This window comes from Odocoileus virginianus, chromosome 14 (assembly GCF_023699985.2).
Source record: "Odocoileus virginianus isolate 20LAN1187 ecotype Illinois chromosome 14, Ovbor_1.2, whole genome shotgun sequence".
Lineage (NCBI taxonomy): Eukaryota > Metazoa > Chordata > Mammalia > Artiodactyla > Cervidae > Odocoileus > Odocoileus virginianus.
In genome coordinates this window covers 54,530,539-54,539,803 of record NC_069687.1, presented here as the reverse complement: position 1 = coordinate 54,539,803, position 9,265 = coordinate 54,530,539, and the positions used below count along the sequence as shown (strand labels likewise).

Below are 9,265 nucleotides of genomic sequence, written 5' to 3'. Positions count from 1 at the left end.
AGTGATACATTTCATCATTATCATCAAATAAAATATCATAAGCCATATTCAGGGTCCATGGACTTAGTAGCTCTATGATATGCATATTTTAGGTTACATATTAAATGCAGTGCCTATTCTCTATAAAAAATTCACCTGCAACGCAGGAGACACAGGAGATGCAGGTTCAATCCTTGGGTCAGGAAGATCCCCTGGAGAAGGAAATGGCAACCCACTGCAGTATTCTTGCCTGGAAAATCCCATGGACAGAGGAGCCTGGCAGGCTATAGTATAAAGGGTCACAAAGAGTCAGACATGACTGAGCGACTAAACACATATTCTCTTTAAAAGTCTATATCCTCCTTTCAGCTTTCGGCTAGGAGGAGGCGAAGGTGCAACTTTCTTCAGTTGTCCTGAATCCGGGTTCATCTGACACCAGCCGCCTCCACCATGCAGCCTAAGTTTACCCCAACGAGATCAAAGTCATGTACCTGAGGTGCACCGGTGGGGAAGTCGGTGCCACGTCTGCCCTGGCCCCCAAGATCGGCCCCTTGGGCCTGTCTCCAAAAAAGGTCGGTGATGACATCGCCAAGGCAACTGGTAATTGGAAGGGTCTGAGGATTACAGTGAAGCTGACCATTCAAAACAGACAAGCCCAGATTGAGGTGGTACCTTCTGCTTCTGCCCTGATAATCAAAGCCCTCAAGGAACCACCAAGGGACAGAAAGAAGCAGAAAAACATTAAGCACAGTGGAAACATCACTTTAGATGAGATCGTCAACATTGCCCGGCAGATGCAGCATCGGTCTCTAGCTAGAGAACTTTCTGGAACCATTAAAGAGATCCTGGGGACCGCCCAGTATGTGGGCTGCAATGTTGATGGCCGCCACCCTCATGACATCATAGATGATATCAACAGTGGTGCAGTGGAGTGCCCAGCTAGTTAAGAACTGCAAAGGAAAAAGAAAAATAAAGGATCATTTGACAACCAGAAGAAAAAAAAAAAGTCTATATCCTATAAGAGCAGGTAGATATAAACTCATCAAATTTTATATAAAAATTTAAGACATTAATTCAGATGCCAAAAATTCAGAAGTTCTAATAGTTTAGACACTGGCTAGATTTTACGCTATGAAAATGTTGCTAGGCAAATTAGAAGTGATAGTTTCAGGGAGAATGTTTGGCCTACTTAAAGAAAATAAGCTTTTAAAACTTTAGAATCTAAGAATTTTCAGTAGTGTTTGAATATGCAGGAAGTAGACCTTAGAAGTCATCTGATATCTAGTCCAGCTCCATTTTATAGATGAGATTAGATTTGAAGACTAGTAGCAGAACCATAATCAGAACCCAGTTCTCTTCCTGTCCAGTATATGTTTAGTGTATACCACTTTGGCAGCACATAGAAATTGCAACATGGAACAACCAGAAACCATCAAAAAAAAGACACCATAAACAAAGTTAAAAGACAAATGACAGTTTGAGAGAAAATATATATAAGGAAGAATAACTAGCATCCATAATATGTAAAGAGTTCTTACAATTCTATAAGAAAGTAACAATCCAATATAGAAGTATTTACAAAATATATAAACCCACCAATACACACACACACAAAATACAAAAAGGAATAAACTTTTGAAACATGTAAGGGCCTTTAAAAGCAGGTGAAGAGAAACTCCAGCATAACTGATAGTTCTTTTTCAGCAATCTCACTGAGCAAAAGGAACTCCAGTTGGATGCATCAAAGGGTGCTCCTGTGACCTTGACCTTGAGCCAATCTAATGACAAGTAGATGGGCATTAAACTCACGGAAACATGGTCCCAGAAGCTAGGGACAGTATTTCTGGCATCCCTGTCCATGAACGTGTGCAGAGAAGCCCAGCATCACCACACCAAAAGGGTCAGCCTCGGCATACACTCGCAAGCCTCTCTTGCAGAATATTCCCCTAGGCCAGACCACCAGACTTCTGGATATGTATCTGCCACAGTCTGCCAAATTTCAAAGATTAGATACTTTGGAAACCATGGATTTTGAGATTTTAGTTTCTGCAAATATGGGCTGAACATGGTGAGATGGTAGCAAATTGTCCTAGCAAATTGAAAGTGCTGTTTGGGCTGGTGGTAATAAATTAGAAGCTTGGGATTAACAGGCTTCCCAGGTGGCTCAAGTGGTAAAGAATCTGTCTGCAATGGAGGAGACACAGGAGACGTGAGTTCGATCGCTGGGTCGGGAAGATCCCCTGGAGGAGGAAATGGCAACCCATTCCAGTATTCTTGCCTGAAATATCCCATGGACAGAGAAGCCTGGCATGCTGCAGTCCACAGAGTTGCAAAGAGTTGGACATGACTGAGCACACACACATACACACACACACGGGATTAACATATACACACTACTATGTGTAAAACAGATAATCAGCAAGGACCTAATGCAGAGCACAAGGAACTATACTCAATATCTTGTAATAACCTATAATAGAAAAGAATCTGAAAAAGGAAAAAATATGTGTGCATATCCATATCTGAATTACTTTGCTGTTCATCTGAAACTAACAAAATATTGTAAATCAGCTATACTTCCAAAAAAAAAAAAAATTCAAGTGCTGTTTGTGTAGTGAGTTTAAAGCCCTAAAAGAAATTAATGCCCAGTTCCCCCCAGGTCCCTGGAATAAGGTTCTGTTGGAGCTGGAGAATCCTGTGAAGAATCTGACACAAGTGCAGGAATAGCACAGGAGAGAGGAAAGGAACAAAAGGAAGCCTCTCTCCTGTTCTGTAAGGGGGACTCTCAACCATTCACACTTCTTGAACTTGCTTCCTGCCGACAATTATAAAGACAAGTGATAGAGACAAAATATGGAATCGGGTAGGAGTAATTGAGAAAAAAATAGACTTAAAATAATTTCTTTAAAAAACTAATGCAGGGGCTTCCCTGGTGGCTCAGTGGTAAAGAATCTGTCTGCCAATGCAGGGGACTTGGGTTCCATTCCTGGTCCAGGAAGATCCCACATGCTGCTGAGCGACTAAGCCCCTGCATCACAACTACTGTGTCTGTGTTCTAGAGCCCAGGAGCTGCAGCTACTGGGTCCACGTGCTGAGCTACTGAAGCCTGCGTGCCCCATAGCCCCTGCTCCACAAGACAAACCTTTGCAATGAGAAGCCTGCACACTGCAACTAGGTGTAGCCCCCACTCGCCGCAACTAAAGAAAAGCTTAAGCAGTAATGAAGACCCAGCGCAGCCATAAATAAATAGATAATTTTTTAAAAAAGACAAATGCACACCTAAAACTATGAATACTAGGGATAAATAAAATATTTTTAAAAGATTGAAATGTTTGTATGAAACAACAGATTAAGGGAGAAGAAAAATGAGAGTTAAAAACCACTAGAAAGAGCAAATAGAGAAAAAAATTTTTTGTTTAAACTTCCCTAAAAGCCAGAAAATCAGATTCATTTCAATATATTATATATGGTGGGGGGGGGGTACTTAACAAAAAAATCACACTGACAGTAAGAGGAGTGTGGATAAACTAAAATAAAGAGTCTAGGGAATCCCTGGTGGTCCAGAATTCTGAGCTTCCACTGCAGGGGGCAGGGTTTCAATCCCTGGTGGTGGAAATAAGATCCCACAAGCAATCCACCGGTGTGGCCAAAAGAATTAAAAAAAAAAAAAAGCTGTAATATATCCCTCTATCCATCTATCAATCAACAGTTGTGAATTGGTTAAAAAAGAAAGAAAACATCTAGAGATCATTCAGTTTCTGAGTGAGTCTGATATTCCCAGGAAATGGGGTCCTCCGCACCAGGAGCCCCCCAGGTAGAATAGTCCTGGAACCAAGGGACACCTGGAGGCTTATGGCTCCCAAGTGTCTTTATCAGCTGCTTGTGGAAGCAAGCACAGTGTCATCCGTGGGTCCACATCTGTGGGCAGGGAGAACCGACTCTCCTGTGCCATTTTATATAAGGGACTTGAGCATCCACAGATCTGAGAATCTGCAAACAGCCAACCACCCCCACTCCCGCCCCTGGCAGACACCAAGGGGTGACTATTTCTGACTCCGGCAGCTGGTCCAGGCAGCACATCCTGGCCTCTGAAAACTTCTCCCAAGCTCTCCACTCCCTCCTCCTCTTGAATAGATCCTTATCAGAATAATAAATTATGTATCTGGTTAGTAGATAACCTCTTGCAAGATCACATAGGTAGGAAGTTGTAGAGCTGGAATGTGAACGCTGCCATCTGAGACTAAAGTGTTAAGTGCCACCTATTCAGTTCTATGCAGTACTGTAAGCACTTTTAATACCTGTACCAGTAGATTTTCCACATCATATAAAAGCCAACATTTTCACTTTTAGTCACGGGGGATTTTTTTTCTCGTAATTCACAACCTTCTGTAAAATAAAAACAAAAGCAGCTTTAATTTCATCTCGAAATACTTCCTGTCTCTTTGTCTTCCTCTTCCTCTGCTCCTTTAAAACAAAAGTTGGTCTCTTGCTTTTCTTCTTTCTTTCTCTTACAAAGGCAATGTGTACGTATTGCTGAAAAGCATACAAAATAAGCGGACAATATCCTATCAAGTACAAACTACTAAAAATAAGAACCTGATAATGGTGTTATTCAACTGCCTGGGCATAACTCTAGAGGCTAGGTGATTTCAAAGACTTTTCTCCAGAACATAATGCTCATTATTTTGTAGCATCAATAAAATGATTGTGCTAGATCCATAACTAGAGTTGTCATACGTTCTTTATTTGTGAGACTGCATAAAAAATGAGCCATTCCAATTTGATACTACAGTAATTTACCTTGATGTGTTTATCAGACTGTGTTTTCTCCTGACCTCATCTATAATCATTCCATCTCATTTTACCAAAAAACATTTGCATTGGAATCTTACTGATAATCATTCTTTACATATGTCTAATGGAATAAAATAAAGAGTGAGCATGGCTCCAATACTGATATGCTAAATGGTGTCCAGCATCTTGGTGTTCTCTTTTTCTTCCATGTATGTATGACTCACTGATGCTTCTGAGTCAGTAGTAGAGAAGATAGTTTAAAAATCATTATCAACATAAATTTTCATCTACAGAATCTACCTTTAACTTTCTCACGCCACTTCATTTAAAGTCTTTTGTGTTGAAAAGTTTGTAATAGTCCTAAAAGAAGGTATTATGTGTTTCATCTGTTGTTCCAAAAGAAGCGAAAAACTAGACTATTAACCCGCTGTGTAATCCCTGCACAGTCTACAACACTTTTCAGTGGGAAGCCAGGCTCTGCCAAGAGTAGGGAGGATTGCAGTTTAAACATTACAGGGTCAAGTTCAACATTTGTTCCATTCACAGAACTCCCACTGACATCAATGAGCGTTTTGTGCAGAGTAGAATGTCTTCCTCAGTTAAGTGATTTCTGTAATGTTTTCTATTTTGCCAGAACATATCCTACAAAGATTGTAATAAAGACAATATATGTAGCACTCCTCCTTTTTTTTTTTTAGGTCTACCCGTTATTTCAATAAAATGTCATCTACAAAAATGCATTTTTCTCATAGAACATGATTTAAAAGGTAAATAAGACATTTTGCAGAGAATGGAGAGACTTTTAGATCATGCTAAACTCATCTGCTTGCAATTATATATATATACATGTATATATATATATACATAGACTTCCCTGGTGGCTCAGTGGTAAAGAAACCGCTTGCAACATAGGAGCCGCAGGAGACTTGGGTTCGATCCCTGAGTTGGGAAGATAGCATGGAGGAGGACATGGCAACTCACTCCAGTATTTGAACCTGGAGAATCCCATGGACTGAGAAGCCTGGTGGGCTACAGTTCATAGGGTCACAAACAGTTGGAAACAACTGAAGCGACTTAGCATGCATGCATATAGGTATATACATATATATATATAGAGAGAGAGAGAGAGTTTTGTGTGCAATATAAAAATCACAACTGAATTCAGTCAGAAGGCTTTGACCCTCTGAAATTTTATGTCTTATGATATATCATTGTTTGGAAGCATGGAGTTCTTAAACTTATTAGACCAAGATATGTGGAACTAAATATCAATTGCACAGATATTCCTAGGTAAATAAAGTCTGCTAAATAGGAAAAGTGAAAGCACTGAATTTTATATAATGGTTGAAAGGCTAGGCAGTCTATATTAATGAAGAGTATAAACACACCATATAATTTTTTGTTAAGTAAAACAGTAATGTCAATGAAAATTAACAAAAGTATTTTAATAACTGTATAGTCATAATTTATAATTAGCCCACTGCTTATGTGACTTATAATTTTAAAGGACCTTTAAGGGGAAAGAAAATATTAGAATATTAAATATTAAATTTAAGGGAAAGAGAATATTAGATTTTCATTCCTTGCATAGCTATAGAAATTATCTGTATTGCTTCTATCAGTTTGGGAAATTATACATTAATTTATATTATGAATGAATTTCACCATAATTTAAAGTCATCTTTGACTTTTAAAATTTAAAAAGAAAATCTGAAGCTTCTTATAGACACAGAAATCTGGCATATGTTTTGCTTAATCTTCAGAAATATTTTAAAACAGATTGCATTCCAAACATCATTAGTATTCTATAAAAAGCATGGGCATGACCCATTCATACTTCACATAAGGGAGATGCTCCTATTTTTCTGTTGCTCAGGAAAGTTTTTTAAAAGGCAATAGGGGAAGGATAAAACTGATAGAAAGTAAAAACAAAATGGAAAAGAAAATAGGCAGTCTGGACTATGAAACAACTCACTTCTTGTTATCTCCAACTATCACCCAGTTGCAACATTTTAGAATGAATTTTAGTTTCTACCAAAGGTTCCATTTCTCCTACAAACTGTAAGGACGACAAGCCTTTCAGAAAATCACGAGGTCACCTCAACTATAACTTACTGATGGTATGTTCACCATTAATAAATGCAGTCAAAACTTCCAAGTAATTTAAACATGTATCAGATGTCACCAGCATCTGTGGACCTAGTAGTGGGCTGAATATTTCACATGTAGTACCTCATAAGGTAATTTAAAAGATTTCAAGTTATAAAGTTTTAAGATTATTCTGTAAGCTATATGGGAATTTCAGAAGGAATCAGTTGTTCCATGGTCTTAGGAATCAGAAAAAGTCCCTACTTATGAATAACCATCATAAAGAGACTGTCAATTCTTTTGTGGTCTTTTGTGTTGAGGACTGTTCACCAGATGTGTGGGATGATGTGGCAGTTTTTAAATACGTCTACAAATTCTTTGACATTCCTCTCACCAAAAAATGCAGTCTATGAACTTTCTCCTTGAAAATGGGCTGGCTTTTTCTTCTGCTTCATCCACTGGAATACAGAGGAAATGACACTCCGGAGACTTCCCAGGTGAGGGCATAAAAAGAAGTGTGCTTCCACTGTGCTCACTGAAATACTGGCTTTTGAAAACATCAGCTACCAAGCAAATACTCTATCTGCCCTCACACTTAATGAAGTGTGAGAAAGGTCAAATTCGCCCACATGGAGAGACCACATGGAGAGGCCCTGTGGTTACATATAAGAATTGAGAAAGAGAGAGAGCTGCCTGGCCAGTCTCTCGCTATTCCAGCCTCTCTTGCCCTGCACTGCCCCCATCTCCCACCCCGACTCTGGTTCAGTTCCAGCCATCAACACGTGAGAAACTGAGAGCCACGACTGCCCAGACAAGCTCTTCCCAGACTTCCAGCTCAGAGGATGTATACTACATAGCAACAGTAACCAAAACAGATAAAGACTTTTTAGTTAAAAATTTTGGCGGGGGTATTGAAAATTTTGAAATACATTCGGGAGGTCACATAACGAACTTTCATGTGTAATTACCCAGATTCAACACATTAAAATTTTTCCCACACTTGCTTCACTTGTTCCCCCTTTATATGTTCTTTGCTGAAATGTTTTAAACTTTATCACAGATATTGTGTCATGTCAAGTGTCATATGATGCTTCAGTGTGTGTGTATATGTTCAGTCACTCAGTTGCGTCCAACTATTTGTGGACCCATGGACTGTGGCCCACCAGGCTCCTCTGTCCATGGGATTTCCCAGGCAAGAATACTGCAGTGGGTAGTTATTTCCTCCTCCAGGGGATCTTCCCAACCCAGGGATCAAACCCGCATCTCCAGCGTCTCCTGCATTGCAGGTTGATTCTTTTAGCGCTGAGTCACTGGGGGAGCCTGATGCTTCAGTATGAATATCTTTAAAAACAGACATTTTCTTACATAACCAATATGTCATTATCACACTTAACAAAATTAACAATAATTTTCTGGGATCATTTAAAATCTAGAGCATAGTCAAATGTGATGATTGCTTCAGGATCATGATTTTACATGATTTCTTAGAATAATGATACAAATAATGTCTACACACAGTATTTGGTTGTTGTGCCTCTTTGCCTCTTTGTCTAAACAGTCACTCCCACTCCTCCCCCTTCCCTTCTGCCATTAACTAGTTGCAGAAACTAGATAAGCAGTCTTAGGAATATTTGTTTCCTTGCAGTGTCATTTAACTGGCTTCTTTATCCCGTGTAGTCCTGTAAATGAAAGTTAGATCAAAGGGATTAATTAGATTCTGGGTCAATTTTTTGCCCTCCACTGGGATACTTGATAAGTATTGTATTGTTAGCAATGTATCACGTCAGGAGGCATGTGATATCTGGTTGTTCCGCTTTTTTTACTCTTGGCCATGCCACCAGGCTTATGGAATCTTAGTTACCTGACCAAGGATCAAACCTGTGCCTCCTAGAATGGAAGCATAGCATTCTAACCACTGAATCACCAGGGAATTCTCTGGTTGTTTCACTTTTAGTGATGCTAAGATTGATCCCAGCTGAGCTATTTAAAATCCTAAAAGATGATGCTGTTAAAATGCTGTACTCAATATGTCAGTAAATTTGGAAAACTCAGCAGTGGACACAGAACTGGTAAAGGTCAGTTTTCATTCCAATCCCAAAGAAGGGCAATGTCAAAGAATGCTCAAACTACTGTACAATTATGCTCATTTCACATGCTAGCAAGGTAATGCTCAAAATCCTTCAAGATAGGCTCCAACAATACATGAACCCAGAACTTCCAGATGTACAACCTGGATTTAGAAAAGGCAGAGGAACTTGAGACAAATCACCAACATTCACTGGAACATAGAAAAAGCAAGGGGATTCCAAAAAACATCTGTTTCTGCTTCATTCACTCTGCTAAAGCCTTTGACTGTGTGGATCACAACAAACTGTGGAAAATTCTTCAAGAGATGGGAATACCA

General features: G+C 39.3%; 1 pseudogene; it reads left to right on the top strand.

The window, feature by feature from the left end:
* Nucleotides 1–414: 414 nt before the first annotated feature.
* On the top strand, nt 415–953 carry LOC110148411 (large ribosomal subunit protein uL11-like; annotated as a pseudogene).
* The last annotated feature ends 8,312 nt before the right edge of the window (nt 954–9,265 follow it).